Source organism: Rhinoderma darwinii, chromosome 3 (assembly GCF_050947455.1).
Source record: "Rhinoderma darwinii isolate aRhiDar2 chromosome 3, aRhiDar2.hap1, whole genome shotgun sequence".
Taxonomy (NCBI): domain Eukaryota; kingdom Metazoa; phylum Chordata; class Amphibia; order Anura; family Rhinodermatidae; genus Rhinoderma; species Rhinoderma darwinii.
Genome location: NC_134689.1, coordinates 370,862,851 through 370,876,111, shown reverse-complemented (window position 1 = coordinate 370,876,111; position 13,261 = coordinate 370,862,851). Strand labels below are relative to the sequence as shown.

At 45.0% G+C, this 13,261-nt stretch overlaps 1 long non-coding RNA gene across 2 annotated transcripts in view; it reads right to left on the bottom strand.

Moving 5' to 3' along the window:
* LOC142748275 (uncharacterized) overlaps positions 1 to 13,255 on the bottom strand; it is a 46,040-nt gene extending 32,785 nt beyond the window's left edge. Inside the window, exon 1 of one of the 2 annotated variants that reach the window (XR_012882212.1) lies at positions 13,187 to 13,255. This is a non-coding gene — a long non-coding RNA (uncharacterized LOC142748275). Of the gene's footprint in view, positions 1 to 6,691; positions 6,732 to 13,186 lie in introns of those variants that run through there. The other variant, XR_012882213.1, reaches the window with a different exon arrangement.
* Positions 13,256 to 13,261: the final 6 nt, after the last annotated feature.

The following is a 13,261-nucleotide window of genomic DNA, read 5'->3' as shown; positions in this document are numbered from 1 at the left end:
CATGGGACGTGCTTTTCCCTTTTAAACCAATATCAGCGCTGGATCAATCTCTTCTCTTCTCTACTACCATTTACCGTGGGCCGTCACGGGGATCCGACTGACGCTACCCGAAGACGCAGACCGGTGAGCTGGAGGTTTCTCCTTGTTTCTGTGCAGATGCAGTCACCATCTTTAGCCCTACTAGGCCCAAGCAGACAACTCCTTGCATCAAGGGCGGAGTGCCCTTGGCCCTACGTTTGCCGTCACAAAGAATAACACGTCAGCTATCTCACCAGCCTGTTCCACTTGTATAGGTGTTACTATGTGCTGTACTTCTCGCACCAGGAAGAATATATATAATATTTGTGGCCGAGTGCACCATCAATAACGGCAAACGAACGAAACATATTGTTAAAGAGAACCATTCACCTCTCTTGAATTGTCCATGAGATAACAGTTTTGTAACAAATTTTCTTAGAACTCCACATTATGATGTTCCTCTGTTATTCCTCTTAGAAATGTATGAATACATTGACAACTGGGTGTTACCATTCATCTTGTCAAGAGGTGTGTCCCTACACAGTCTAAGGCATCATTCACACGAGCGTGATATACGTCCGTGCGACTCGCGTGCTTTTCACGCGGCTCTCACGGACCTATACACGTCTATGGGGCAGTGCAGACAGTCCGTGAGTTTTGCGCAGCGTGAGTCAGCTGCGTAAAACTCACGACATGTTCTATATTTCACCGTTTTTCACGTGCTTTTCTGTTTACAAACATCCAAACGGAGTGTCATAATGATGGCGGCTGCGCGAAAATAACGCAGCCGCACATCATACACTGATGACACACGCAGCTGTTAAGTGCCTTTTGCGCACGCAAAACGCCACGTTTTTTTGCGTGCGCAAAACGCACACGCTCATGTAAATCAGGCATAAGGCTGGGTTCACACGACCATGTTACGTCCGTAATGGACGGAACGTATTTCGGCCGCAAGTCCCGGACCGAACACACTGCAGGGAGCCGGGCTCCTAGCATCATACTTATGTACGACGCTAGGAGTCCCTGCCTCTCCGTGGAACTACTGTTCTGTACTGAAAACATGATTACAGTACGGGACAGTTGTCCTGCAGCGAGGCAGGGACTCCTAGCATCGTACATAACTATGATGCTAGGAGCCCGGCTCCCTGCAGTGTGTACTGTCCGCGACTTCCGGCCGAAATACGTTCCGTCCATTACGGACGTAACATGGTCGTGTGAACCCAGCCTAACTCTATAAGCACTGATTGGACGTTGTCAGTCTGTGAAGACCTCCCAACTGGTAACACCCAGTTGTCAATTTATTCTTAAATTTCTAGGAGGCATAACAGAGGAACGGCACAACATACAATTCTAAGAAAATATGTTCCAAAATTATTATTTAATGGGGATTACAATTATTTACTAAAACAGTCTTGTCAGGAGAGGCGACAGATACTCTTCGAAGTGAAAATAAAAGTTAAAGTTGACAAACTTCCTTCTTTGTTTCATCTTCTTCTTCAGTGGCATTCCTGTTCCATGCTGTCAATATCCAAAGAGGTAAGGTGAAGGAGAGCAAATACAGTACTTTTAGTTATGTATAAAAAAATTCTGAACAAAAAGAACAGATCTGTATTGGTCTTAAGAAAAAAAAATTGGGTTGTCACTATATGGTTGGGTTCCCACAGTGCAGATTTGCTGCAGATTTTACATGCGTTTTTTTTAGCCAAAACCAGAATTGGATCCAGGAGAGGAGACCTATAAAGCCTTTGGGTATGTTCACACGGCCTATTTACGGACGTAAATCGGGCGTTTTTGCCCCGAATTACGCCTGAAAATAGCGCCTCAATAGCGCTGACAAACATCTGCCCATTGAAAGCAATGGGCAGACGTTTGTCTGTTCACACGAGGCGTGTATTTACGCGCCGCTGTCAAAAGACGGCGCGTAAATAGACGCCCGCGTCAAAGAAGTGACCTGTCACTTCTTTGGCCGTAATTAGAGCCGTTATTCATTGACTCCAATGAATAGCAGCGCTAATTACGCCCGTAATTGACGCGGCGTTCAAGCGCCTGCACATGCCGGTACGGCTGAAATTACGGGGATGTTTTCAGGCTGAAACATCCCCGTTATTTCAGCCGTAACGGACGCCCTCGTGTGAACATACCCTTTCTTTATATATTTCTTCTGTTTAGGTTCCGTTCCTGGTTTTGGCTAAAAAAACAAAATGCATGCAAATCTACACTGTGGCAATCCAACCTATGTAAGGCTGGATTCACACGAGCACATTACGTCCGTAATGGACGGAACTTATTTCAGCCGCTAATCCCGGACCGAACACACTGCAGGGAGCTGGGCTCCTAGCATCATAGTTATGTACGACGCTAGGAGTCCCTGCCTCTCCGTGGAACTACTGTCCCGTACTGAAAACATGATTACAGTACGGGACAGTTGTCCTGCAGAGAGGCAGGGACTCCTAGCATCGTATATAACTATGATGCTAGGAGCCCGGCTCCCTGCAGTGTGTTCGGTCCGGGACTTGCCGCCGAAATACGTTCCGTCCATTACGGACGTAATGTGCTCGTGTGAATCCAGCCTAAGGGTATGGGCACACGCTTACTAAAAAACGTCTGAAAATACAGAGTTGTTTTCAAGGGAAAACAGCTCCTGATTTTCATCCGTTTTTTTAAGCAAACTCACGTTTTTCATAGCGTTTGTTACGGCCATTTTTGGAGCTGTCTTTCTATAGAGTCAATGAAAAACGGCTCCAAAAATGGCTCAAGAAGTGACATGCACTACTTTTTCGCGGGCGTTTATTTTACGCAGCCTTTTTTTAAAACGACCGCGTAAAAAAAACGCCTCGTCAGAACAGAACGCTGTATTTTCCATTGAAATCAATGGGCAGATGTTTGTAGGCGTTCAGCTTCCGATTTTTCTGAAGTTTTTCGGCTATTTACAACCCGAAAAACTTCTGAAAATAATCCGTGTGTACATACCCTAAGGGTATGTTCACACGCAGTGTTTTCAGGCGTATTTCGAGGCGTTTATGCCTCTAAAAATGCCTGAAAACCGGAAGCTGAACGCCTACAAACATCTGCCCATTGAAATCAATGGGAAAAACAACATTTAGTTCATACGGGGCGTCTTTTTACGCCTCTGTTTTAAAAAACGTAGCGTAAAAAGACTCTCCGTAAAAAGAAGTAGCATGTCACTTCTTGAGGCGTTTTTTGGAGCTGATTTCCCATTGAACACTATGAAAAACGCCTCAAAAGAAGCTCCAAATTAAAAGAAGCTCCAAAAACGCCTGAAAATCAGAGGCTGTTTTCTCTGAAAACAGCTCCGTATTTTCAGACGTTTTTAGTCTAGCGTGTGAACATACCCTTAGGCTGGGTTCACACGACCTATTTTCAGACGTAAACGAGGAGTATTATGCCTCGTTTTACATCTAAAAATAAGGGTATGTTCACACGCACTAATTACGGACGTAATTCGGGCGTTTTTGCCCCGAATTACGTCCGAAAATAGCGCCTCAATAGCGTTGACAAACATCTGCCCATTGAAAGCAATGGGCAGACGTTTGTCTGTTCACACGAGGCGTAATTTACGCGCCGCTGTCAAAAGACGGCGCGTAAATAGACGCCCGTGTCAAAGAAGTGACCTGTCACTTCTTTGGCCGTAATTGGAGCCGTTATTCATTGACTCCAATGAATAGCAGCACCAATTACGTCCGTAATGGACGCGGCGTTCAAGCGCCTGCACATGCCGGTACGGCTGAAATTACGGGGATGTTTTCAGGCTGAAACATCCCCGTAATTTCAGCCGTTACGGACGCCCTCGTGTGAACAAACCCTAAGGCTACAATACGTCGGCAAACATCTGCCCATTCATTTGAATGGGTTTGCCGACGTACTGTGCAGACGACCTGTTATTTACGCGTCGTCGTTTGACAGCTGTCAAACGACGACGCGTAAAAATAGAGCCTCGTCAAAGAAGTGCAGGACACTTATATACATTATATGCAGGACACTTCTTTCAGACGTAATTTGAGCCGTTCTTCATTGAACTCAATGAAGCACAGCTCAAAATTTACGGCTGTCAGAGAAGCCTCGCAAAATGCGAGGAGGAGCAATTACGTCTGAAACGAGGCAGCTGTTTTCTCCTGAAAACAGTCTGTCTTTTCAGACGTAAAAGCCTGCTACCGTGTGCACATACCCTAACACGCAGTGACCAAAAACGTCTGAAAATACGGAGCTGTTGTCAGAGAAAACAACTCCTGATTTTCAGACGTTTTTGTAACTACTCACGTTTTTTCGTGGCGTATTTTACGAATGTTATTGGAGCTGTGTTTCAATGGAGTCAATGAAAAACGGCTCCAAAATCGTCCCAAGAAGTGACATGCACTTCTTTTTCACGGGCGTCTTTTTACGCACCGTATTTTGACAGCGACGCGTAAATTACACCTCCTGGGAACAGAACAACGTAAATCCCATTGAAAGCAATGGGCAGATGTTTGTAGGCGTAATGGAGCCATTTTTCCAGGCGTAATTCGAGGCGTAAAACGTGCGTGTGAACATATCCTAAAAGTGAAGGTTGCTCAAACTACTAAATAGTGAATCTCATTAATTTGTCCATATGCCAGCTGATCCTGAAGTTATTTTTATTTTTTTTCAATTAAGCCCCTTAATATAATCCGGTGGATAAATTCCAGATCAGAATAAATCCAAACAAGTAGCTAGAGAGTGAGGCTGGCACTGGCCATTACCAATTAAACTCAACATGCAGACGCACATGGATAACCAATCGGTTTTGCTCTGCAGTATTAGGCTGGGTTCACATTGTGCGTCTATGTTGCATTTTGAAACACTCCAAAAAGAAAAAAACTCGTTTTTTTAAATGTTTCAGCTGTAATATGTTTTTGAATTTAATGCTCATAGGCTTACAACTGAAACACTTTGTAAAATCACGCAGGTTTTACAAAAAACAAAACACTTTTTTTTCAGATGCGTTTCTTTTGGCCCCGTACTGAAAACGCAACAAAAACGCACAATGTGAACCCAGCCTTAGCGCAAAAATTCCCAAATATATAATGCTTCCAACGACGAAATCCCACTCACTGATTTAGGTTTAGAACAACTACAGCCCATGAGGCCACACACGTAGCAGCCGCTGGTCAGACGAGCACAAAACCAAAACGGGATGTAGTTTTACCACAAATCGGAACGTTTTTGAATGCTGTTTACCGGCAAAATCCACACGGACATAAACAGGCAATGTAAAACGAAGCCAATTTGTGGTATGACCACATGCCAACGGGGTTTTTGGCTGCACTTTGGCTGTACAGTGGCTCTACACGTGGCCTTACCCTAGCATCGGTCAGAAAAAGACTATTTATACAACACTATAGAGGATTTCTTTCACCCAGTTTGGTATTATCCAATTAGAGGCCAAACGTAGCGGACGCCGACTACTTAGCTTTAGATAGAGTTGTCCACCACTGGCCTTCACCAACTCTAAGGGCATGACCAGACGTGGCGGAATTGCTCTGGAATTCCGCTGCGGACAGTCCGCAGCGGAAATCCGCAGCGTACACTTTTCTCCATTGCCTTCCACAGCTTTTTAGTAGGGTTCGTTTACACGTTGCGGAGAATTCCGCAGCGTAGCATAGGCTGCGGTGCGGAATTTGGTGTTCGCAGCATACACTGGTTGTTGCGGACGTGTAGCGGACTTGTTGCGGACTCATTGCGGAATTTCTCCATTGACTTCAATGGAGAGTCAAATTTCCGCAATGAAGTCCGCAGATGTTATGTGTGCTTCGGAGCGTATTGGTTTTACTACCATGACATTTCTTCATTCTGGCTGGACCTATGTATTTCTAGGTCTACAGCCAGACTGAGGTAGTCAATGGGGCTCCCGTAATTACGGGTGACTATGTGTGTGCACCCGTAATTACGGGAGCGTTGCTAGGCGACGTCAGTAAATTAGTCACTGTCCAGGGTGTTGAAAGAGTTAAGCGATTGGCAGTAACTGTTTCAGCACCCTGGACAGTGACTTCCGATCACAATATACATCAACCTGTAAAAAAATAGAAGTTCCTACTTACCGAGAACTCCCTGCTTCTTCCTGCAGTCCGGCCTCCCAGGATGACGTTTCAGTCCAAGCGACGGCTGCAGCCAATCACAGGTCAATCACAGGCTGCAGGGGTCACATGGACAGCCGCCATCCAGGGAGGTCGGGCTGGATGGCGAAAGAGGGACGCGTCACCAAGACAACGGTCGGGTAAGTATGAATTTCTTTTTACTTTTACTAGGGAAAGGGCTGTCCCTTCTCTCTATCCTGCACTGATAGAGAGAAGGGAAGCCCTCTTCCTCTCAATACGCAACGGCCAGTCCGCATCAATTTAATGCCTATTTTAGGCAAAGCCGCGACAGAATCTGCAACGCAGATTCTGTGCGGCATTGATGCGGACAGTGGCGGAAGAACTCCACCACGTCTGGGCATGCCCTAAAAGCATGTTAGATCCTCTACTACCCTGGTGGGACAGTCCGACCCTAGGGGGTGAAGCATGGACTCTCTTCTCGACCCTATGGTTCACATGCTACCCAAATATAAAATTTGAGTTCTTACTGGCATTACGCCTTTTTTAAAAATCTGCTGCCAGTTGATGGCATATTACCACTTGTCATGTATTCTATATACCGTGATCTCTGGAGATATTCTGCGTCCTCTCCCCTATCACGTCTGTGTCAGTAAAAAAGGAACCACATCAGCAGCCTGACACATGGAAGTAATGACGGTGCGGGGGGGTCTCTGCCCCCACAGATATCAGCCCAATATAACCACTCCTATGTCTCTGTTATCTGCGCTTACAAAGCTTCTAGGAGAACATGTAGTACACTCCTGTGTGAGAGAGATAACAAGGGTGGGGAACACTAAGAAACTGGCACAAGACTGAATACCATTACTAGGGAATGCTCATTGTAGTAAATGCTATGTAATAAGTATGTTGGCTCGGCACTCAGCTTTCCGAGAGACCTGAACAGCAGCATTACTTAGTGATGCATCAATATTGGAATAGGGCATCACTGCCATTAAGACGTCTTAGAAACCTGGGTGACAACTATTGTGGGAGCTGTAATGGTGGCCATATAGGTTGTCACCCAGGCTGTGTTCACACGTCACGGTCAAATCGTGTTTTTTTGCTTACGCAACGTGCGAAGACAGGCAACGGCTTACAATTTTTCTTAGAGTAGGGGTCCGAATAGTAACATTGACTATTAATAATGGGGTGTAGAAGGAGGTTAGCACTGCCACCAACTCCACCACCCCTGATGTCATTAGGCTGTAAAGCTTGTCCCAACCAGACTTGCTGAAAGAAATACTCCAGGCAAAAGCTTTTGTGCATTGTGTAGGAGCCCCGACCACCTCTAAAATCGCACCTACGTGGTCCTCACAAAGCGAGAAATCCACGGGTGTCCTCTTATAGGCCGCTCCTGCAGGCTGTCTACACACCGTGACTGCCAAGGAACCTGTATAGAACATAACTGTCTGTGGCATACACACACAGTCTGCACTTACTATACACGTTCCCAGACAGGAGCGGTCTGCAAAAAAGAAAATAGTCGAACCAGAGTACAAGTGCGGCCCTCCTGGCAAATGCTGGATTTTCCATTTTTAGTGCTCAGTGTATGCGATGCTTTTTGCTAAATTTTGGTAGAAACGACTTATTTTAATGAAACTTCTTGTGATCTATTTTAATGTAAAATTTAACCTGTTAAAGGAGTTGTCTGCCCTTTCCTATATGCGTTATTAGGGAGCATTCAGATCACAGGGGAGGGGAGGCCCCCCAGATATTAGCTAAGGCCTCATTAAAATCATTCCTGTAACTTCATATATTATCTTATATAACCTCTTTATGTAACTACATAACCAGTAGTTTAAAGTGTAGCTAAACGTTTGACAAACTTCTGCCATGTCATAGTGACATGTCAGAAGTTTGTATTGGTGGGGGTCCGAGCACTGAGACCCCACTAATCGCTAGAAGAAGCAGCTGAAGGTCTCGTGCGAGCGCTCAGCCACTTCGTGTCTGTTCGGCTTTTTCCGGAAATAAATGTATCGGTGTACGGACTCAATAGAAAGTCTATGAGCCCGCACTCCGATACATTTATTCCCGGAAAAAGCCGAACAGAAACGAAGCAGCTGAGCGCTCACACGAACACTTCAGCTGCTTCATTCTAGCGATTGGTGGGGGTCTCCGTGCTCGGACCCCCACCAATACAAACTTCTGACATGTCACTATGACATGTCAGAAGTTTGTCGAACATTTAGCTACACTTTAAATCTCAGACATAATTCGGGCGTTTTACGCCTCGAATTACGGCTGAAAACACGCCCCTAAAATGCCTACAAACATCTGCCCATTGCTTTCAATGGGAATTACGATGTTCTGTTCCCACGAGCCTTTATTTTACGCGTCGCTGTCAAAATACGGCGCGTAAAATGACGGCTCGTCAAAAGAAGTGCAGCACACTTCTTGGGACATTTTTGGAGGCATTTTTCATTGACTACATTGAAAAACAGCTTAAAAAACGGCCGTATTTTCAGACGTTTCTGGTCACTGCGTGTGAACATACCTTAAGGGTATGTTCACACGGCCTATTTACGGACGTAATTCGGGCGTTTTACGCCTAGAATTACGTCCGAAAATACGGCTTGAAAGCGTTGACAAACATCTGCCCATTGAAAGCAATGGGCTGACGTTTGTCTGTTCACACGAGGCGTATATTTACGCGTCACTGTCAAAAGACGGTGCGTAAATAGACGCCCGCGCCAAAGAAGTGTCATGTCACTTCTTCAGACGTAAATGGAGCCGTTTTCCAGTTACGTTCGTAATGGACGCGGCGTTCAAGCGCCTGCACATGCCGTTACGGCTGAAATGACGGGGCTGTTTCCAGGAGAAAACTTCGGCCGTTACGGACGCTGCCGTGTGAACATACCCTAAGGGTTTTCTGGCCATGGTATATACTAAGCAGCCATGTATCGGCATTTTCGGCCCTGTCTTATGAAGTGGGTGTCAGGGCGGGGTGTTGGTGATGGTCCAGATTGAGCTACTGCTCCCGCAGATATACCGCTCTGCAGAACAGGCTGACACAGCTATAAGATAAGCAGTACATGTTGCCAGGATAGATTGTCAGTTCTGCTGGACAGTGGTGTGTGTGCTATTTTATATGTTTTATTATTTGGGATTATTTTAGAAGTTTATAGCATTATTCACGTTTCAACAGTAGGATATCAGAGCACCACAGTTCTTTTGATAGTATAAGTATCAGAAATATGAGAAGCCTGCATTCTGTCCAATATGTCTAATGGACTATGTACCTGTGGAGCATTTCTATCATCTAACATGGTCCCACATATACCGTGCTCAATGTCATGGAACCAGAAAGGAGCCGCAGAGACGAGTGTATACAAAAATTATAGGGCCCCATAGAAAAAACCTTAGAAAGGACTCCAAAAAAGGGTAAAAAAGGAAGATAATATTAACGTACTGTATAATGGTCTGGTCCTTGTGATACCCAGGCAAAGAATCAACTGGGCAGCACAATTCACCTATAGAATCACCTTTGGTTAGGGTCAAAGTATTCAGCCCCAGCAAGGTCCTCTTACCCGATATGGGCCGTGAAAACGAGAACCAATCAACGTGGCAGCTCGTTGATCGGTGCTCGTTTGCTCCTTTCAAAAGGAGCAATGATCAGTAATGTAACGATCGCTCAGCCTGATTATTGGTCCATGTCAAAGGTCCCTTAGGTGCCCCTAGTTGGTATGTTTATTGATTCTCTGTTTTATAAAAACTCTTGTCATCTTTGTTTTGTGATATATTTAATATATAAACCAGTGAGATGTTACTATTGCCTCTAAGAGGGAACGCCACTAGCACAAAGGATGCTGGGAACATGCTGGGGCAGCAGCTTTGCTAGGAAAAAGGAATCTGTAAGTCCCTGTTCACATCTGTGTCGGAGGTTTTGTTAGGGGCCTCCGTCGCAGATTCCATTGTTTTTACTGGACAAATTAGCGCAGCATGCAACTCTATTTTGTCCTGCAAAATGGCGGAAACCATGATGGAAACCTGACGGAAGCCATTAAAGTTAATAGGCTCCATCGGACCCTATTGGTTTCTGTCGTATAACGAATTTGTCGCTTGTTATTCTCGTTGTTCTGCTCTTATGACAGATCAGAAAAACGGAAATAACCCCACAAGTTGGAACATAGTCTAAGTTGTCTTTTTTTTCCTTTAATAACACATATATTTATTATTACTTCACTCCCACCCATCTTTTCAATGAAAAGATTTCCCTGTTGATAGACTCTTTTAAAGTGTGTAAACATTTTTTTATTTATTCTTATACCTTTGGGAGTAGAGGTGTGGGGTTTGTAAGATTCTATCATTCCGCTGAATGCACTGTATGAAGAGTTTTAGGTAATGTTCACATCACGCTCAGCGTATGCGCGTCCATCAGAGTGGTCTGTGCCAGCATACCTTTTTTTTCGTTGAATAGTAAAGCACGGCAGACTGCACTTTCCTATAAAGTGGGCCCCCTAAAAAAAAAAGCATTTAACATTGTGGCCAATGGCCGACGTATGTGTTAGAGTGAACTCCATACATACTGTCACGGCGCGGGGTGTGGACCCACTGGGCCGTACCGCGTAGCGGGGTAGCAGCTGGCCAACAAGGTACAAAACAATGTCTATAGTTCAGAACGAGTACCTGAGACAAATGTAGACAGTAGCGGACGCAGGACTTGACTTTCACAGCAGGTGACACCGTGAATGAAGCGGGAAGACACGACTTGACTTTCACTTGTAGATACGATAGCACGGGATACAGGGTACAGGCAGCAGGAACGGGTAACACTGGGAACTGGAAAACACTGGGAGACCATTTGCAAGACAAACTAGGGTATACAACAACGCTCAGGCAAGGAACCAGTGGGCAGGACCCCTTATTATAGTCCAGCAGCCATTTGGGCTGATAATTGATGTTAGACAGCTGGACGCATACTGGCCCTTTAGGGCCATGCTCGCGCGGACGCGCGCGCCCTGCGGGACACGGTCCGAGGACCTGGAAGAGAGTGCCGGCGTCTCCCTGGAGGGAGCGGATGCTGAGAAGAGAGATGTCCATGGTCGGGATCGTCAAGGGGTAAGTCAGAAGGACGACCCCCGGCCATAGACGTAACACATCTCATATCTCCTTGAATATAATGCAGATATTTTGACAATTATACAATTACTCTAACATATGCTACTGTATATTCCCGACGTATACCCTCCATGCAATGTGAACAGAGCCTAGCCAATTTTTAGGACTCATATGTATCCTAGCAGTGACACTTGTTTTGAGCCGTTGTATAATGCTGAAGCGCAGAGAAATGTCTGCAACACTTTCCTACAACAATTTTACAATGATTGTATTATAATAATTATTACTATTGTTGTATTATTGTCTTGTTTGTAATGTTTTGCTAAGGTTATTAAAGTGTATTCCTTTTTTTCAAGGAAAATGTTTGGCTCTATTCACATATGCGTCGGAGGCTCCTTTAGGGGTTCAATCGCAGATTCCGTAATTTTTACTGGACAAAATAGCACAGCATGCTGTGCGATCTTGACTGGCAAAACGACAGGCACCATGGTGGAATCCCGCAGAACCCTTTAAAGTCAATGGGTTCTGTCAGGCGCTGTTGGTTTCTGTCATGTGACGAATCCGGCTGCTTCGCTTTTTCATTATTCTGCTACTACGATGGAGCCTTACGCCTCATGCACACGACCGAGTGTGCTGTCCATTTTTCATGGACCCGATTCACCCGCTAAAGTCAATGGGTCCGTGAAGACCATTGGGTGCCACTCGGATGCCGTCAAAAACGGCCAAGTGGCACAACGGTCGTGTGCAAGAGACCTTAGGCTGTGTTCACATCTGCGTTTTCAGTTGTTCTGCTCTGTCATAGAAGCAGAACAACGAATTGAGCCGCCGGATCCGTCGAATGAGGGAAACCAACGGCGTCCGACAGAACACATAATGAGGCCTCCTAAGCAGGTGTGAACAGAGCCTTAGGCTGTGCTCACATCTGGATTATATCAGATATGTCGGGAAGAATATTGCTTTTTTTCCTAATGACAGATGCCACAAGGGTCCCCGTGGATCTCCATAGTAAGTTGGGCTTTATCTGTCAAAGGGCAGATCCGGAACTGCATCGTAGTTTCCATTATAGATCGAAACCCCGACGCAGGTGTGAACAGAGCATAAAGGAATGTTTTTAGCTTTACATGTGCTATTTAGCTGTACATGCACATTTGTGGATATAGGTCTATATTTCCGACCCATAAGCCCTCCATGTGCCGCCGTCTGATCTAATGCTTTGAATACCTCCATAGTATGCCATTGCATGCTATGAGCCCCGTATTAGGGAACTGTACAACACAAATCCATAAGACTGCTCAGCGCATGAGGCCTTATAATGTCCACATCACGTGCTTTTTAAAAAAAAATAAATTTGGTGCACGAACTACATCCAAAAAGTGACAGAATTTTAGAAATGTTCTCCATAGTTTTAATACATCCCCCTTATGAAGGTTAACAGTAAGTACGGGAAATCCTCTGTAAATAACATTTGTGGTATTCATCCCGGTAGGTGCCAGCTCAATGAGCTGTGTATGTGAATTGCTTGTATAACTGGCGTGCCCAGCACATGATCATCACAATACCAGTCACCACATAACAGCTGTTCATGGCCCGAGGCTGGACCCACAACTTGTCTATTATGACTTTTTACTTGCTGGTCATGTGATTACAGCTCATTCTTTTATAAATGTCAGTAATCTTCATTGAAAATCATGCACCTTAGCAACTGTTTAAAGGGCAAGTTCTAAATAAAACAAAAACCATATTAAAAGGGGTAGTCCAAGAGTATTAGGTCTTGTTCACACCGTGCAGATTTTGCATGTTTTTATTGTAAGCCAAAAACAGGAACGGAACCTAAACATAAAAAAAATATAAAGGAACGCCTTAAAGTGGCTCCTCTCCTGGATCCAATTCTGGTTTTTAAGAAAGTGCATGCAAAATCTGCATGAAATCTTCACAGAGTGTGTACAAGGCCTAAGAAAAGAAAGTAGCTGCAGAAAATGTTACCAAACATTACTCACCTGTTAAAACTCCCGCCGCTCCAACGCAGATGATCTGGTGGTCCTTGTAGACACTGAAGCGCCTAGGGAGAGTGT